Source organism: Ceratotherium simum, chromosome 13 (assembly GCF_057802395.1).
Source record: "Ceratotherium simum simum isolate JZ-2026a chromosome 13, ASM5780239v1, whole genome shotgun sequence".
NCBI lineage: Eukaryota > Metazoa > Chordata > Mammalia > Perissodactyla > Rhinocerotidae > Ceratotherium > Ceratotherium simum.
In genome coordinates, this window is record NC_141912.1 from 52,140,076 (window position 1) to 52,159,980 (window position 19,905).

The 19,905-nt window shown below is 44.9% G+C and overlaps 1 pseudogene; it reads right to left on the reverse strand.

The window, feature by feature from the left end:
* Positions 1 to 265: 265 nt before the first annotated feature.
* LOC101405929 (glutathione S-transferase A1-like) lies at positions 266 to 10,178 on the reverse strand (annotated as a pseudogene).
* Between the last annotated feature and the right edge of the window lie 9,727 nt (positions 10,179 to 19,905).

The following is a 19,905-nucleotide window of genomic DNA, read 5'->3' on the forward strand; positions in this document are numbered from 1 at the left end:
TTGATGAGTTATATGATAGCTGTTATATGGCAAAATTTTGAATAGATCACAGCTCGTGAAATTTCTCTCCTTTTATCTATTGTTGAGTCCCATAGACCTCCTAGGAGGAAATCGTAATTTCATATTTGATCAGAACAAATAGATTGCTTTGCAACTAAACCTACGTAGTTGATTTTTAATTAAATTAGCATTTAAACTTTGGAATAATTTATTAGTCTCACAATAGCCAGGATCTACATTTAGGCCAACTACTTCATTGCTGGAAAATTTCAGAAGATTGGTCCTGCATGTGCTGGGGGCCATGCCTGCTTTATTAAAACTTCCAAACCTTCCTTGCTTCTTCTATAGCTTTCTCATCCAGTGGAGGCTTCCTCTGGCTGCCAGGCTGCAGAAACTTCTTCATGGTAGGGACGTTGCTGATCCTGGTTTTCAGGGCCTGGAATGCACAAGAGCACAGCCTCAGAGTGGAGCCAAAGACCAACCCCGTCATTAGCACAAGCCAGGGAATCTGAGACCCTCCTAGATGAGGACCCACTAGGTCTCCTCCATCAGCACCAGTGTGAGGCTGGGGAACAGACACCCAGTGAGTCATGAGGATAAGAGGAAGAGAATCCAGCTCAATAGCACTTTCTTCCCTCTCTTCTTCCCTACACACTCATCCCATGGATTCATAGCTCTTGTGCAATGCGAGGAAGAGGATGTGTCTGTCAGATATCAACACAGATACAGTCTCCAATCAGGAAAAGAAAAGATATAGGAAACGTGGGCTGGAAGTGAAGACAGAAAATATACAAGGGAAAGCATGAGGCCAGTCAAAACCAATTTACCCATCGAGAGAGAGAGACAGGGATAGAGGGGAGACTGTGCAGAGAGAAACACATGTCTGAAAGTAGGAGCAGGAGCCAAGGGGAGGAGACCTGCTCACAGACTCAGGTGTGGAAAGAGAAGGACACACCTGGGTCAAGGGAATCGCAGAGAAAAGAGGACAGAAACCATCATGGAGCAGGGGCCTGGGAGAGAGAGGCTGACCCTGGGTCCCTCTCCTCGTAAAAGAAAAATTCTTCTTCTTGGGGCAACATTCACTCAGATCTCCTCGACATAACAAGATTCTTTTCATGCATCAGACCAGGGCCCAGCAGCCAATTTTGGAGACCTGAGGGCAGCAAAGGCCTGGACAATAATGGAGACCCAGGAGTCCAAATAGTAGATTCCAAGATGGGAAATGAGGGCCTTCCGTCCTGAGGGCTGTGAAAGAGATCACCTTCAGCAGAGGGAAGTTGGCCAGAAGGCTGGGGTCAAGCTCTTAACATAGTGGAGAAGTTCAACCAGCTGAATGTCACATCTGCTCAGCGTGTTGCCAACCAGGTAGTCTTGACCATGGCTCTTAACACCTAGTGAATTTGAGGAATCACGTCATGAACACAGGCACAGTCAGGCTGGGCCCCCTGCTCCTCCCGGGTCTCTCCAGTCTGAATGTCCCCCTCTGCTGCCTCCCGGGCAGATGTGGAGCTTCAGACCTTCTCCACCGGCCCTGACTCAGTGAGACGGAGGGAAGAGTGGACTCTGCTGTTCTTCCTCCGTCCTCAGTTGACACCCAGGCTACCATGTCCTTTTCTGTTGGGCCCCTAACCCTAAAGTATGCAGCCCTGAGTCTTCAGGACATTGCTTTTCATCTGTCTCACCCTCTCTCTCTCTGTCTCCACACTTTACTTTCTCCTCTCTTCTTTAGGCAAAGACTCCATCTTCATGACAGCCTTCTTTAATCCTGTGCAGACTATTTCACAGTCTACCTTTCTCCTTTTTCTGCTCTTAATTTCTGGTCTATCTCTCTGGGACCTGAAATAAACTCAGGTCAACTTGAACTCGCCATCTTCCTTACAACATTGGCTCTGACTTCCACTGCAGTTGTGTCCGTCAATAAAATTGGTGGAGTATGTTCTAATTTGCATGCTGAAGTGTCTGGGGGGGACTACACTGATGTGTGCAGTGTACTTTAAAATGCGTCATCAAATATCATGCTTGACTAGAGGAGAGAGATGGGGCCATATATAATTAAGCAAACGTAATAAAATGTTAGTTTTTGAATCTAGGTGATGGGTATATATGAGTTCATTGTACATGTCATTCAACTTTTATGTATGTTTGAATTTTTCATAATAAAATATTGGATAAAATGTGGTGTTTCTTAAAAATATTGCAGCAATATGGAAATCACAAAGTAAAAACACAAATGACACACATGGTGCCACCAACTAAAGATCATAACATTGTGGCAAATACCGTTGCAGACTATGTGTGCATGTAGAAATTGGATAAAAAATAAAGAATATAATGAAGCATCAAATGCCATTTTGTGATATACATCGTTCATTTATGTTGTCACAGGGCTCTTTGATTTCATAGTATAGATGTCCTCAAACTGCAGTGACTGAGGAGCTTGTCATCATGTGAATCTGCCTAAACTGTCAGCACCACAAGGGCCAGGAGAGTGGATGTTCTGATTAGAATTCAATTCTTTGGTCCTTGAAGAGTACTTGACAGACTAGCAATGAATGGATATTTGTTGAATGAATACAAGAATGATTTAATGCTTTATAGAGATGAAGGGGTTGGTGTTAATCCTTTTATTTATATGTAAGCCTACTGTATATCTTAAATTCATTTTTTGGTGCGTGATTTTTATTCAGCATGCTTTCAGGTAGTTTGGATCTTGAAATGTTCTCCTTTGCCTTCAAAGAGAAACATTAACTCAGATAGGTACTATGTATAATGATGGAACTTATTTCCTTAGTTTTGTATGACTTCTGTAAAATTCTAAGAGCCATGTCCCCCAAATTTCTAGATTATTTCCCCTTAACATCTCTTCATCTATCGCTTCCTCTCCATCCCACTGCCCCACCTCTGTTTAGATACATCTCACTCGTTCCCTGAAACACTACCACATTCTCCCCATGGGCAGCTGGTCTCATGTCTCCCTACACATGGTACCAGAATATTTTCTGATGTATTGCTTTCATCGTGTTCCTCTTGGAGCAAAAGCCCCTGTATGGTGATCTGCAGGATCTACTCCAATCTCTAGTCTGGCCCTCAAAGCCTTCCACAGCTCAAGCTCTATGTCCATGAAATTCCATTGAATAGAGAATTCCATATTGGGTCCCAGTCAACTGAAATTTTGTTAAAAATTATAACTTGGGTAAAACTAGTACAATTCTTCCTGACAGTGGATTTTTATAAAATGCCTTGAGAGTCAGGTACACCAATAACTAGGATTCAGCAAGCCTCACTGGAAGTGAAGGTCAATGCCCAGGGAACGCTCAGGCACTCTTTCTTTTTCTCCTCTAATCTCAGTGCCCCCAGGGTGCTGAACAGCCCACTTACTTTCTCAAACGCAGGGAAATAACGATTTGTTGTTTTCTCTTTGATCTGGGTAATCTTGGCGTCTTTTTGATCACGTGGGCATCCGGGCAAAAGCATGATCATTTCATTCAAATCTGCCACACCTTCTATGTGCATATCAATCCTGAAAGACAAATATGACCAAAGTGTCAAATGTCTCCTGCCTTACATTTTATAGTTTAAAAATGTAAAAGAATTGGGAACCAGGAGGTGGCAAAGGAATTCACCACCACCGGGTGAATTTTTATAGGCCAGTCATTCACCTATCATTTTTACTTAGTTTTCATATTTCATTCTAGACCAAGCTGTCAAGGTAGATATATGTCTAAAATTTTTGTTACACACATGACCAGATATAAGGACCGAGATCATCGGTGGTCATCAAGTCACAGGTGTGAGAGGCATTGGAGGAATCACTGCAAGTAACCACTGAGACTCTCTTGGGTTTCCATCTCTGCTGGGTTTTGTTCTGCGACAAACTCAGTGTAATTCACACTGCTAAAGACCTGTCACTAAGTCACCTCCAAAGAGAGTCCCTGGCACAGCCCTCTCAGTCATGGCCCTTTCCCTCTCATCCTGTTACACCACCCAGGCCCACTTAATGCCCAATGTTGGCAGTTCTTCCAGTGATTTCCCATAGAATGTGGTTCCACAGCCCTCTCCATGCACTGTTGCCCAACACTGGCCATGTTTGCATTTCTCAAGACCCCACCAAAATATGCTCCAAAATGGTGGAATTCTTTATACACTTCCCACCAGTGCGTATCCCAGACGATTTTTTTTTATTGGTCCCAATGGGGATCCCTATAAGAGGCTTTTTAAGTAAAAGCTTTATTGACGTCTAATTCCGCTACCATAATGTCACCCTTTTCAAGTGTACAATTTTGTGACTTTTAGTAAAGTCACAGAATTCCATACCTGCACCACACTCTGAATATTTTCATCCCTCCCAAATGAACTGCTGTATGCTTTCACAGGCATTCAATACTCTTCCTTCCCTCCAGCCCCAGGCAACCACTGAACTACTATCTGTTTCTGTGGATATGAATGTTCCGGATATCTCATAACATGGAATCATACAATATGTGCTGTTTGTGTCTGGTTTCTTTTTTGTAACATGTTGTGCCAAGGGTCATCCATGTTGTAGCCTGTATCATGACTTCATTTCTTTTCATGGAAAAATAGTATTCCATTGTATGGATATACCACCTTTTGTTCATCCATTCATCACTTGATGGACATGTGTACTGTTTCCACTTTTTGAAGATTATGAACAGCATTGTCATGAACATTTGTGTACCAGTATTAGTGTGGATATATTTTCGATTCTCTGGGGTATATACCTAGTAGTGGAACTGCTGAGTTATATGTTAACTCTACATTTAACTTTTGAATAACTGACACAGTTCCTTACATGGTTTTAATTTTAATAATGTGGTCCTGTCACAACAGGGAGCAGACCTCCCAGATGCGGATGTATCGAATAAATCTGCTGCTTCATTCCTGTATCACAATGCTCTATGTAAACCTAGCATCTTAGGCTCAACCTCTGCTAACTCTTGTTAAATGGCCTGTCCATGTAACTGGTCACAACATAGGTTGCTTGAACATCATTGTGGTAAATTCTGGAATCAGCTCATTTGGGTCCTTCCCTTCCCCAGCCTTATCCTCCAGACCCTCAGACACTTTGTCCCTTGTCTCTAGCTGTGGGCTGGTGTCCAGCTCCTACAGGCCTGATCACCTGGAGTCATGACTCCACCATCCTCCTGGCTTCTTAGTTTATCAGGGTTTGGAAACCTCTGTCACTGTGCCCTAACCGTGGACACATCCTCTTCTAATCCCACTTGCTTGAGTCCACTGTAGGTTTCCTGTCCCTCATCCTCCGAGGTCTCTGCTGTACTGGACCTCAGTCTATACCACCAAGGTCACACTGCTGGTGGTCATGATCCTCGTGTCACAGTCCTGCTCCCTCAGGGAAGGACCTAAATTGTTGCTATTAATTCTTGATGAAAGAGCAGGAAAAATACCGTACAGGGCTCTTTCCTTTATGTCTTTCCCATAGAGGTTGTATTTGGCGGCAATGGAGTTGAGAATGGCTCTGCTCTGCACCAGTTTCATCCGATCAATTTTGACCATTGGCACTTGCTGGAACATCAGACACCCATCTTTGAAAGAAGAGAAGAAAAAGTACCATGAAATCTTTTATGGATCACGTTCTTTGAGGATGAAAAACTATTTGTTGAAATGATTGGAGATATAAAATGAAACTAAAATTACCGAGTAACTCTTTACAAAAAGAGCATTTGTTTTTAGCTTCCTATAGTTCTTCTTTTTCTTCTCAATCTGTCTTTTGCTTTTTAACCTGTTATTTCATTTATCTTTTTATTTCCCATACAGATACATATAGGGCCCTGCATTTTTTGTGTTCTATTTCTCTTCGTGGATATTTTAGGAAGTTGGAAGAAACTGCAACAGGACCACCAGTCATTTGTCATTTCATTTGGGAAGTTCTGAAAATAAGTCTGTGAGGTTCCTGGCATTAAGGCCAGTAGTAAGAGAGATTTCTACGGAGGGTGTTTTGTACACTCCTCAAATCCCACCATTGGAGAGTGTGTGCAGGGGGCCCTGTGTTCCCCACCCCACTGCTGCTGGCCCTCGCTCTTTCTCTCCCTCCTCACATGCTCACCTGGCCTTCCAACTAAGTCAACACCATCTTGTTATCTGAGTCTACAATACTGTGGGGACATCACCTTGTCAACCCATCAGAAGAGAATTCAAGACAACTGTGGGGCCTGTTTTTCGTCTTTCACTCTAAAGCGTGTGTTCGATGTCCTTGCAGGGAGGGCTGTGGGGTCCTGAGCTGCTAGAGCTCAGTCATTGGGCAGAAAAGCAGGAGAAGCAAAGAGAGGGATCCACAGGGCCTGGGGGATGGTCCTGGAGCAAATATTGAGAGAGTTCCAGCCCTTCCTGCCCTGAGGGAGTTACCAAAGCTGCTCAAAGAGCCCCAGCCCTGACATTTGCACCACTTCCCTCCCTCTCCCTGGCCCCCAGCTCCCAGGGTACACACACATAGGCATTGCCCGGGGTTAAACCCCAACACATGACTTCTACTAGATACTCTCATCAGAGGCAACTAGATACTTGGTCTTACCATTTCTCAGCTTTTCCAAGTCTTTCGAAGTTTCTATAAATTTCTCTTCAAACTGGAAAGGAGAAACAGTGAATGAGTTCTTGTTCTTTCATTCCACAGCATTATAGAACTTTTACACTTGAATGGCCCCTGTCTGGTGCATGATGAGGAGAAGGGCGATTCCTGAGCTTGGCAGGGTACGCAGAGGAGTATGATCAGGGTCACTGGGAATTGAGATGAGAGGCGTCAGGAAAGAGCACGGGTTACAGCAGTGACAGCTCACTCTTGCAGTTTCAATTCACCTCCACCCTCTTTCCAGCTCTGTGGATGGTTAGGTGGTGACTGGGGAGGGGATGTCACAGCGGGAAGGGACCGGGAAGATCTTCCTGTTGTGGAGTTTGAATATCTCAGGAAAGCCTGTCTCTCCACGTGAGATCAGGACAGGTCATTCTGTGTCCCCCGGCATGCGGTATGCCAGAGGGCAGTGACCCTCTAAGATGCTGCCACCAGGGGCCTCTGCTGTCATTGACACCACCCCATCCCACAAGGCCCCACTCAGGGTAAAATGAGTCCTGGTTGCTGCACAGCTTTACTCTTTCAACTCAGAATTTGCTCTCCTGAAAAACAGTGGACACATTAGGTTAGAATTCCCAATTTAAGGAAAGAAAAAGACTTCCCAAACTAGTTAAAAAATTTTTTTCTAATCAAAAAGTTTTGGTTTCTGATATGACTCCCTGGGCTTGAACATCATTTCTTGCATGTGGTGACCTCTTGACCTTGGGCACATCACTGAATCTCTCCCTGTCTCAGTGTCCTTATCTATAAAGTGGGTACTGTTTTGGTACCTGCGTTATAGGTTGGTGTGAAGCTTAAATCAGTAAGGTATGCAAAGGTCTTACACAGTTCCATGTACACACTAAGTGCTCAATAAACATAAGCTGTCAGGGTTTTAAAGTTGGTTGTTTCATCATAGCATTGTTTTTTTTTTTTAACTTAAAGCAATTTAACAATGGTGAACATATACTCTGTGTTGACCTACATTAGGATTCAAACTTTGGTGTATATTACCCCTTCTCCTGAGGCAAGTCTCTGTGGTTGGAATGGCAGCCAACAGCAAGCCTGTCTCAAACTGAGCAGAAGCTCTGAGTGGTTGAGGGATTAGAACACAAACATGAAAATCACTAATTATATAATCATGCAGTTTACTTAATCAGCAGAATCTATCAAACCAAAAGTCAAAAGAGACAGATATTAGGAAAATGGATTTCAGTGTTGATACAATTTGGTTCAAATCTTGACTCTGCCTCATAACAGCTGGGTGATCTGGGCACAGTCACTTCACATCTCCAGGCCTTAGTTTCCTCACCTATAAAATGGAGGTAGAACATTTTCTTAAGCAGAATATGTTGTGCTTTAAAATGCATGTTACAGGACCTGGCCCACATAAACCACGTAATAACTAGTAGTGGTGTTTGCAGTGGCTATGATAGTTTAAAGGGGTTCTCGATGGTGAAAAGTGTGGGAATTTGGGGGCTTCTAACTTATCCAGTGGAACAGTTTATTGTGGGTCTACATGACTCCACAGGGTCAGACTACACAGACAGTGAGGTGTGGGTGCAGTAATTCATAAAGCACCCACTTCAAGACAAACATAAGGGATGGTGGTGGTCTTCACAGCAAGGTGGCTGAGGTGGGGTGGGGTTGGCTAGTGAGATGGTGTTTGTGAGGCTAGTGGAGACGGATGGGATGGTGATGGTCAGCCTTTGGACACAGAGAACCCAGAAGCCTGGACCAAGAGCCTCTAGTATGTCCTTGCCCCTCCACCCTCTTCAGTCAAGCTGGGATGGAGAAGAGGAAGCCTGGATGCTCTCAGCATCTCCCTCTGCTTCCCCCTCCTGTGCTGAGCTCATCCTGCCCACAGGCTCTGAACACATCCCCCAAACCTGATGCTGGACACAGTGAAAACAAGTTATTGGTTCATAGAGGGAAACGACCTGGAATGGCACTATTTGGATGATTTGTGTACTTGTTTCTTCATGAAATTGAGAGAGGACCAGGCTAAAGTCCCATGCACCCATGGAGCAATGGAGAAAGTGTAATCTCAAAGCTTCAGTAACCATGGTGTTATGGGGCTGAAGGGAGCCCACTAGAAGTTCCCCTCACAGGACGCCACTTCACCTGGAACCCTCCTTTTCTGCTCCCACCTGAGGGACAAGATGTCCTGAGTCTGTCCATACTCCCCCCCCCCCCCTCAGGAAAACCCTCCCAGAGTTGCTGGTCCCGCTGATCTGGACTGAGAAGCGTTTTTCTCAGTGACACCTCTAGAGGGCAGCACGCAACAGAGTCCCAGGGAAACCTACCAGGTAGGAATACGGCACTTTGACACTATAACTGCTTGGGTGTCCTCCTAGATGCTCCCTCCCTGCTTCTAATCACCTCCTTATTTGTGTGGAACCTCACTAGAATGTAAGCTGCCTGAGGACAGGGCCTGTGTCTGTCTTATTCATCCGTGTGTCCCCAGGACATAGCAGAGAACCTGGCTCTTAAAGGTTCTCAACAAAATCACTGCTGAGTGAATGTATTACATCTTCACAGGCAGTTTGTTACAATCTGTTCCTCCCCACATTTGTGGTTACGTCTTAACTTTACCTATATTCTAATATGGTATATTTTTGTCGTTTTGTTATGGAAATTTCTAGCACGTACAAAAATAAATATAAAAGTACCAAGATTCTCCTTGCATCCTTCACCCAGCTTCGATAGTTATCAACTCAAGCCAGTCTCCTGTCATCTATATGCCCACCACTCTCCCTCTGTTGTAGTAATTTGAAACAAATCAGAAATATCATATATTACATCTTTAAATACTTCAATGTGTTTCTATAAAACATAAGAATTATTTAAAAATAACCACAGTACATTATTACACATGGAAAATTAGCAATAATTCTTTAATATTGTCTAATCTGCAATCATGTTCACGTTCCAATTGTTGCGTAAATGTCATAAATGATATTTTACAGTTAAATCCAAATAAGGCCCACACAGTGTGATAACTTTCTTACTTATATTATTTATGATCTTTGATGGCAAAATCTTTTTTTGTGTGTGTGAGGACGATCACCCCTGAGCTAACATCCATGCCAATCCTCCTCTTTTTTTTTGCTGAGGAGGACCAGCCCTGGGCTAACATCTATTGCCAATCCTCCTCCTTTTTCTCCCCAAAGCCACAGTAGATAGTTGTATGTCGTAGTTGCACATCCTTCTAGTTGCGGCCTCAGCATGGCCGGAAAAGCGGTGCGTTGGTGTGCTCCTGGGATCGGAACCAGGGCCACCAGTAGCGGAGCACGCGCACTTAACCGCTGAGCCACGGGGCCGGCCCCCAATGACAAGAAATGTTAATAATGTATTAGGTCCAATCTGTTCATCTCTTAATAACTGAATTTTATTTTTAATGCAAAACTCTTGACAGATCATTTAGTAAGGACAGTCTCCTAGCTTCTGTGAGAAAGGACTTTGATAGTAATTTTAGATCCAACTTAAGATGACAGAACTCAGAACCCACCTCTACTCCAGCTGCAGCCAGGAGCCACCGGATGGACTCCATTCTGCCTCGTGCATTGAGGTAGTGAAGCTTGGGCTTCCCTGCCATGACGCCGTCTCCTGCTTCCTCTGAACCTGAATGAATGAATGAATGAATGAACAAATGAATGAAACCACAGAAGCAAAAATGCACTTTATGATTCATAACCATGAATCATAAAGCACCAACGATGCTGAAGAAGGTCTGCCTCCTTCATGGCAGAGTCGGAAGAATCTCTGCAACGTCTTCTCTAGCCCAAATTCTCACCCTCAGAGCCAAGCCCAGGAAATGGCACCAAACCACTCTCCAGTCTCCACTGGGTGAAGTCGGGTGGTCTTGGCAGCCTAATAGGTGACAGTCGGTGGTGGGCATGCGTGCGTGAGTATTAGGGAGAGGGGAAGGATTAGAGAACAATTATTTGTTGAAAACCTCCTCCTAATCATCCTGACCAAATGCTTAACCCCTTTGGATACATTATATCTTTAATCTTCATAACAGCCCCATGAGATAGTTGTTATTATGCTCATTTTTCAGTTAATGAGACCGAATCTCAGAGGTTAAACAACACGTCTACAGTCCCGCTCCAGGAAGTGGTGGACATGGAAACCCACCCCCAGGGTAAAGGGAGGGCTGGGCTGGACCCCACACAGATGCAGGCCCTGGGAGCCTGTGAGGGGCTTTGACGCCAGAGGACTTCGCTGACAGCGAGGGGGAAGAGCGAGCAGAGTTAACACTGCACTTGTTCAAAGGCTGAAATTAGGGCTCCGACTCGCTTAACTGTAGCTCAACAGACCCTAATTCTTCCCACAGACACAGGATGTGGATTCCTTACATTTTATGGAATTCTACACTCTACCTCTTCTTGGTGCATTGTTTAATCTAGAAAAAGGGATGTTACTGCATCAACTTTACAGTATATTGAGTGGAACTAACATTTGTTCAATGTCTGTCATACGATGAGCATGCTCACAAATTTATCTCCATTTAATCCTACAAAAATCACCTGAGGTGGGTCTGTTATCACTCTCCCTTACAGCTGGGGATACTGAGGTTTCTAAAGTAACTTGCCCAATGGAAGTGGTGGACCTGGGGTTCAAACCCACTTCTATGTGAAACCAAAGTCTGGGATTCATTTTCTATCTTAGTGTTTTTCAAAATATGCATGACACTCCTTCAGTGGATTGTGAAATCCACCAATTTTTCAAATGAAATAGAAGACAATAGAAACTCTCCGAGTGTCTTCCACGGAGACGAGGTTAGGATCATCTCAGGAGCTTCAGGTTCAGTCAGATATGTGTGCACGTGTGGATGCGTGCACACTCATTTGATCAACTGATGGTGAGAGAGACATTGGTTGTGTCCAGTCAGCAAAATTTGAAAACCCTTGTTCTACCCAAGGCTGCGTGGGTGGTCGACATAGAGGAAACCAGAGGATGAAACTCAACGGCTCCAACAGTACACACGGCTATTTCCTCATGGGTGTGAATGGAAGCACACGGGACTGGTTACAAGCGGGAGTCCCAAAGCCAGGACTTAGGGAGGAACAGTTGCATTTTCTATTCAAATCCCAGGCTCTATTTAGAAAACATGAAGATTCTTCCTGTAAAATTTTATTGTTGTAGAGTTTGAGACAAAATATACTTCTCTTTACCCAATGGATGTATCTCCCAAAAAGTGTGTTTAACTTGAATTTTACATATCAAAATGTTATCAATATCCATATTTTTAATGGGGGACTAATAATCTAACCTTCAGAAAGTAAAAAAATCCTTTGGAAACATACTTAATCAACCATCTGTCTTGTAATTGGAGATATTGGAGATTGTGCTTTCTCATCACGGGAGGTGGAGGTGCTGGGATTGAGCAGAATGGAGAGGAGACTAAAGCCAGCACTGAGGCGGGAAGTGTGTGCCGTGGACTAGAGTTCACAGAGCCAAGTGACTCACACCTCACACTCAGCTCCTTTCCCTTTCACTGAGGATCGTGTTACAAAGGGAAAGGAACTCTTTTCTTAGATAATATGTTATCATAACTCTCTTCCTCATAGACAACTTTCCTCACCTCCCCACTAGGAGGTTTCCAAAGGCCTGGTCCAGACTGGGGCAAAGGTTATCCTAAAACTTTGGTCAGTGGAAAATGAGAACTAGAGAGATTCGATGAATTGCCAAAGTCACACACGTGTGTTCCTGATTCACATTCACTATCCAACAAGTGTGTCTACCCTCGACCACAACCCCGGGAAGTAGCTTCTCACATCCTGTTCTAAAGAGGAGGAAACTGAAGGTCAAAGACGCGCAGCAGCTTTCCTAGGCTCACACGCTGTGTCCTCTGATTTCAGGGCCACGTCATTTCAGGTTTCACCCCACCATGGAATGCTCAGGCTCTCTCTCTGTGCTTCTCCCTGCGACTCTTGTTTATTTTTCCCATTTGGAATCCATTAGCCCACTCTCAGTCGAAGCGGAGGGAGAGAGGGAAACAGGGAATTCCTGAGTTCCTTTCTGTTAGCTGATTTTTAGGGGCTTGATAAGAAGAAGCACTGATACAAGCATCTCATGCTTTACTTTGACATCCTAAAAATTTACTAGGAGTGAATTGAGGACTAGTGTAACTACACTTTACCTTAATAGGGGAGTAGGCTTCTATTCCTCCAAAGGCCTCTATCCTATGATAATCCCAGGAATGAACTAAAGGAGTGAGGTCTGGGGGTCCTAACCACAGCTGGTCTCAGCAGAGACAAGGAGACTTGGAACCCATCCCAACTCCTTTCCTCAGGAGCATCAGAACCTTGGGCAGGTGGTTGCATCTCTGCACCGTTATTTTCTCTTCTGAAAATGAAGTTATCTCTACTTTTGAGGGCTGTTGAGAAAGTTAAATGAGATAACGTACATAAAATTCATCCTAGGGATCAACCAATGCAAGCTCCCTCCTGCTCCCAGGTCCTAGGAGATGAGTGAGTTGAACATATTGGGTAACACTTGTGTCTCCTTTCTCTTTCTGTGTGCCAATCTGTCTATCTATGTATCTATCTATCTATGTATCTATCTATCTTTCTATGTATCTATCTATCTCTTGACAAATAGAGTTCCAGTAGGAATAAGATTAGATATAGTGTGTATATATACATATGTCTCTCCACATTCTTTTCAAAAGTCATATAAAGGTTCTTTTTATTTAGCTCGTGTGGTAAGATTAGTGACGTTCACTGATTACCTAACCTGGATTGCAGGATGTTTTTGGCGATGGTTCAGGGTTCTGGCACGTTATTAAACACAGCTTTGCGTAACCTCAACACTGCAGCAGATCCCTAGTTTGGTCCCTGGACCCTGCACTCCATGCGCCTTTCTCCTCAGGCGTGCCCCACGGCCCCTCCCTCCCTGATCCGGGCACTCTGGACTCCTTCCTGTGCCCGGGCCCCCCTTGCATGGGTCCAGCCATTGGAACAGGAGACCCACGGCTTCTCTCTCCAGCTCTTCACAGCCCTCGTGTGGCTCTCACTGCCGACACTTGACGAAAAGGATCACGTCTCTCCAGCATTCTCTTGCTTACCTGGAAACACACACATATACTGATCCTTGTCTGACACCCCATTTCTGGTTAACATATAGATATATTTCCTTCTTTTTTTTTTTCTGAGGAAGATTCGCACTGAGCTAACATCTGTTGCCAATCCTCCTCTTTTTTCTGAGGAAGGTTGGCCCTTGGCTAACATCCGTGCCTATCTTCCTGTACTTTATATGTGGCACGCTGCCACAGCATGGCTTGATAAGCGGTGTGTGGGTCTACACCAGGATGGAACCTGAAAACCCTGGGATACCGAAGCAGAGCATGTGAACTTAAGCACCACGCCACCGGGCCTGCCCACCGCCCCCCCTCCCCCCACATCTTTTGAAGGAAGAATAGGAAAAGTAGAGTGAAATGTTTTATGATTCACACTTTGGGGATGAAAAACTGTTGAAATGAGTGAAGATATAAAAGGAAACTAAAAATTATTACCTGGAAACATTTCAGAGGAAATAGTATTTGTTTTTAGCTTCCTATAATACTTTTTCTTATCAGTCTGCCTTTTGCTTTTAACCTCTTATTTCATTTATCTTTTCATTTCCCATACAGGTGCATGGTAGGTCACTGTATTTTTTGCATTGACTTCTCTTCACGGATATTTGAGGAAGAAGTGGGGAGAAACTGCAACAGGTCCACCAGCCAGTTACCATTTCAGTAGGGAAGTTCCCAAAACAAGTCTGTGGGGTTCCTGGCGTTAAGGCCAGTAGTAGGGGAGATTTCTCTGGATGGTGTTCTGTATGCTCCTCAAGCATGTGCAGGGGGCCCTGTGTTCCCCACCCCGCTGCTGCTGGCCCTCTCTCTTTCTCTCCCTCCTCACAGGCTCCCCTGGCCTTCCAACTAACTCAACGCCATCTTGTTATCTGAGTCTATAATACTCCTAGGACATCACCTTGTCAATCCGTCAGAGAAAAGACCTCAAGTGTACTGCTGGGCGTGTTTCTCCTCCCTCCTCTCACGTGTTCAGGGTCCTTGCTCTGAGGGCTGGAGGAGCCTGAGCTGCTACAGCTCAGTCATGGTGGGGAAAAGCAGGAGCAAGCAGAGAAGGCGCCACCAGACACTGGGGAGGGTCCTGTAACAAACACTCAGAGACCTCCAGCGCTTCCCGGCCCTGAGGGAGTTGTAAGAACTTCTTAGGGAGCCCCACCCCTTCTGTTTGCAAAGCCACTCCTACAGAGTTCAGGGACCAAGGGTTCCATGCTAGGTTAGAAGAAAACTGATAAGTCGTCCTTTATCACAAAAGAAATGGTTAATATGTTTCTTTTGAATGTTGGCAATCAAAGGTTAAAGTAAAAATTTCATGATGTTCGGACACTTTCTTCAAGTCAGTGGGATTGGGTTTTGCAGAAACTTACTGTGAGGTTTTCATGAGTTGGATGCAAGGAGGAAGGCAGATGAGAAACCTGTGCCATGAGCAGCAGGGAGCTGATGTCAGTGAGGGGCAAGCTTCAGCTATTGCCAACAATGTTTCTTCATCTCTACCCTGTAGGGGGCGGTAAGGTGGCCTCCTAAAAACATAGGTCCATGTCCAAATACCCGGAACCTGTGACGTGACCTTACTTGGAAAAAGGGTCTTTGCAGATGTAATTGAATAAAGGAACTTGAGATGAGATCATTCTGGATGATCCTGTTGGACCCTAAATCCAAGAACACGTATCCTTAGAAGAGAAGAGAAGACACAGACACACAGAGGGTGAGGGGAGATAAAGACCGAGTCAGAGGTTGAAGTGACGTGGCCATGAGCCAAGGAAGCAAAGAATGCAAAAAGCCACCAGGCGCTGGAAGAGGCAGGAAGGATTGTCCCTTAGAGCCCCTGGAGAAGGCAGCTCAGCTGACACCTTGACTTTGGTAAACTTAATGTGTTATCTTAAAGGTAAGGACTCCTTTTTAAACATAATCAGACTATTCACTTATCACACTAAAGCTTTATAATTCCCTCACTTCAGTAAATATTAAGCATTCTAATTTCCCCCAAGGTCCTTGAATATTTTTTACAGTTGGTTTATTTGCATCAGGATCCAAGCAAGGTCCACACATTGCATTTGAGTGATGGGAATAAAGATATTCTGAAGACATGGGTGAGTGAATACAGACATCAGGCAGGTGGGAGTGTGGGGGGAAGTGTGAGGAGTTCCCAGAGCCCAGACTCAAACTCGGAGGTCACCGAGGTGTGCGTGGAGTTGTGTACGGTGTTTTCACCCTTGGTGAGGGAGCCCTGGGGACACCACAGGGCCATGGCCCCACACCAGGCACTCACAGGACAGCGGGGGAGGCACAGTGGCTTCAGGTTTCTGAGCTGCTCATGGGGCTCTGTGGGACCCCAGGGCAGAGCCCAGCTCTCACTGGGAAGCACCAAGGGGAGGAGTGGAGTGTGGCCGGGGGGGAAGGAGCTGCCAGGCAGGGCTAGCAACTGTGCCCAGGCAGGAAGGCCAGGGCCCCGCCTTGCCCATGAGTGTGATGGGCTGGAGGTGGGTGTGAGGAGGGGTGTGAGGAGGCCTCCCTGCAGGTACAGGAGTCACTGAAGGAGATCAAGAAGGTGGAGAGACTCAGAATTGAGCTTGAGGAAATCCACTCTGGCTGTGAGTAGAGAACAGACCAGAGTGAAGTGAAGCCTCAGTCAGGGAGCCCTGTGTCTGTGTCCCCCTGCCCCACCCCCCACTGTGGGGACCCTCACACTAAGGGGAGGAGAACTCCAGGCACCAAAGCCCACCTTTTCTGAGAGAGTGTTCATCACTGGCACTGGGTGTGGCTAAAGCTAGAAATCACTCCTCACCCAGGCACTCTGGCTGAGAACAATGATTTCATATATATTCATTTGCACATAATTCATACATATAATCTGACATCTGTGTTCAAATTGTTGGCAATAGCTGAAGCAGGGGGATGGGTACACTGGATGGTACCATACAATGTTTAGGACATACTCATACTAAAAAATGATTTACTGTTTGTCTGAAATTCACATTTAATAGGCTGTCCTGTATTGTATCTGTGACCCAGTATAAAAACTACTTTAGAGAACCGCTTGCCCCTTACTGGCATCAGCTCCCTGCTGCTCATGGCAGAGGTTTCTCATCTGCCTTCCTCCTTTCATCCAATTCATGAAAACCTCACAGTAAGCTTCTTCAAAAAGCCATTCCCCACTCACTGGCAGAGAGAGTTCAAACGCCCTCAAATTTTTTGTTTAATCATTTCATTGTCAACCTTGAAAAGGAACATATTAACCAATTGTTTGATCATAAGAAGATGACTTGTCACCTTCTTCTAATCTAGCATGGAACCCTTGGCCCCTGAACTCTGTAGGAGTGGCTTTTCCTTAACTGGTCTCTACCCTTGTCACAGGGAGGAGTTATTCCATTATACAAACAGCTATAAACACCTGAGGGGTTGGCATTGAGTTGCTGAGCCACGTGGGAGACAGACTTTAATAAGGTCAGTACTGATTTTGTAAATCTTCATACATTGCCTCACATCCTCACCTCTAGGTCACCAGAAAAATACTTTAAAATGTGTCCTCAGCACAAGAAAAATCTGTTTTAGACTCACATGGTGCCTTCTTGCTGTGCTTAGGGGTCAGTTCAAGAGTTGTTTATTCAATTACTGTTGGAAACACCTTTACAGAGTGTAAAAATGAAGAATTTAGGAAACCAGGGTATGAGAATCTAGATGCGAGAAAAATTAATGATAGGAGGAGAAAAAAGAATGATACCATTTTAGACAATCTGAGAATAAGAAGAGTTCAAGAGAGAGTGTGGGTGTTTGTACTGAGGTTACTCTCTCTGTAGAAGTGGTTGACACACAGCAGTTGTGAGCTGTGATACTGTAATACTATGTCGGCTGTGAAAATTTAATATTGATTGATTGTAATAGGAATAAATTAGTCCGAAGGTCAGCAGAACTCGATTCTAATTCAGCCTTTGCTGGATTAGCTCACTGGCACGTTTCCTCTCTCTGGAGTTCAGCCAACTCAGGGCAACCCGACAGCGGCTGGAGGTTTCCCAGTCTGGCCCTGTGGACACTGTGGCCGGGCAACGCCTTGTTGTGGGGCTGTCCTGTCCATGGACGTTTTTGTGTTTTAGTTAAAAAATGTTTATCATAGAAATGTACATTTAATTAGTTTTAAGAAATAGGGTTGAGAGTAGTCTTAAGATATATTTTCTCACATTTGCAAACTTTACACCTTTAAGATATCTGCAATGATAGTTTATTTACAAGTGTTACAAGAAATCATCATTTCATCCACACTCTACTCGCACTTTTTCTTCTCATTTCACTTTGTACTTGTAGAAAGAACACCATGTTTGGGTCAAGTTCCATGCCAGTGCTGGGGGCAACCGTAAAGTCGAATGAGAGATACAAATGGATAGAGAAGAATTATTCTATTGTTTAGAAATCTATTTTTCAAAACAACTTTATCCTGGGGACATGACACAGATGTAAGAGCCAAACCCAACATACCATTAGGTATTTCCAACTAAATATCCAATCAGTGCGTCTGTTAGGATGACATGGTGGATGTGAACTGAAGGTGGATGAAATGCAGAATGACTGAGGGTGGATAAGGAGCATTCACATGCACATCGAGGCATCGCCCCACTCCACATCAGAGGCGTCTCTGCTCTCTACGCAACGGGTGTAGCACTCTCACTCCAGCTTTCAAAAACGAAAAATGTCACCAGAGATTTCAATATGTTGTCTGGGGCAGAGGGGACAAAATCACCTCCAGTTAACAGTCCCTGGATGACACGACTTCTCAAACTCTCCAACTCAGGAAGTCTTGATGGGAAAACTAGAGAATCACAGGGGCATACATTAAGTTCTGAAAAAGCATAGGAATTCACCTAAGTAGAATGGACAAGTCAGTCAAATAAGAACGTAAGAGTCTATCATGCTGTAAGCATTAATATTGGGGGAAAAAAGGAAAGGTCTCACACAGGAGAGACGGACAGGTGCAGGGAGATCAAGTGAAAATCCTGGAACAGTCCAAACACAACAGAATTCACCAGAAAAACTCTAGTACCTATGGGAGAAGACATTGAAATGGCAGTGAGGAAAAGCACTAGGCAGGATGCTACCGAGAGCAAGGTTGTCAGGGCTGAGGCGGGGTCCTCATTTGAAGGGGAGGAAGGCAGCCACGTGGGGTAGAGAGGCACGGAGCTTGGGGACTGGGTGCTGCCTGGGAGGCAGGAGCGCCCTGGGCCGCGGAGCAGCGCCCTCAGCTTCCTCAGCCTGGCAGCTCCTCACCTCGCGCTGACTTGCTTGGCTGAGAGAATCGTGATTCTTGAGTTGGAACCACTCAAAGAGAGGTCCCTGCTGGGGCCTTGTGCTCTGTCTGCTGTCCACAAACCTGTTTTTCTGACTAGACTTAAAGCCCTGTAGGTCAGGGACCATATCAGGCTCGGATCCTGTTCCCGACCAGCCATCATTTCTTAGCACTGGAAACTGCTCCAGGAGTGTTAGAAGGAAGTTTGAAGGAAACTTTTTAGAAGAAAGAAATACATCTACATGGAAACCAGAAGCAAGGTGTCAGAGAAGGATCAGTGAAATGGGTTGTTGCCGGGTAAGCGAGAGGATGCTGGAGAGACGTGACCATTTTCATTGAGTGTCGACAATGAGACACGCAAGAGGGCTGTGAAGAGCTGGAGAGAGAAGCTGTGGTCCTCCCATTCCAGTGGCTGGATCCATGCAAAGGGGGCCCGGGCACAGGAAGGAGTCCAGAGTGCCCGGTTCAGGGAGGGAGTGGCAGCTGGGGTGGGCCTGAGGAAAGTCACGTGGGGTGCAGGGTCCTGGGACAGAACCAGGAATCTGCTGCAGTGTTGGGTACACAAGCCTGTGTTGAGTGATGTGCCAGATATCCCTGAACCTTCACCAAAAACTTCCTGCAGCCCAGGTTAAGTAATCAGTGAATATCACTAATCTTCCCGTACGAGCTAAATAAAATGAGCCTTTCTATGACTTTTGAAAATACTCTGTATATATACATAAAAAAATATATATATATTTTATGTGTAATCTTATTCCTACTGGAGCTCTATGTGTCAAGAGATAGCTAGCTAGCTAGATAGATATAGAGACAGAGAGATAGATTGACACACAGATGGATATAAAAGAGAAGACACATGTGATACCCAGTATGTTCAACTCACTCATCTCCAGGATCTGAGAGCAAGAGGGAGCTTGTATTAGCTGATCGCTATAATGAATTTTATGCACATTATCTCATTTAAGTTTCTCAACA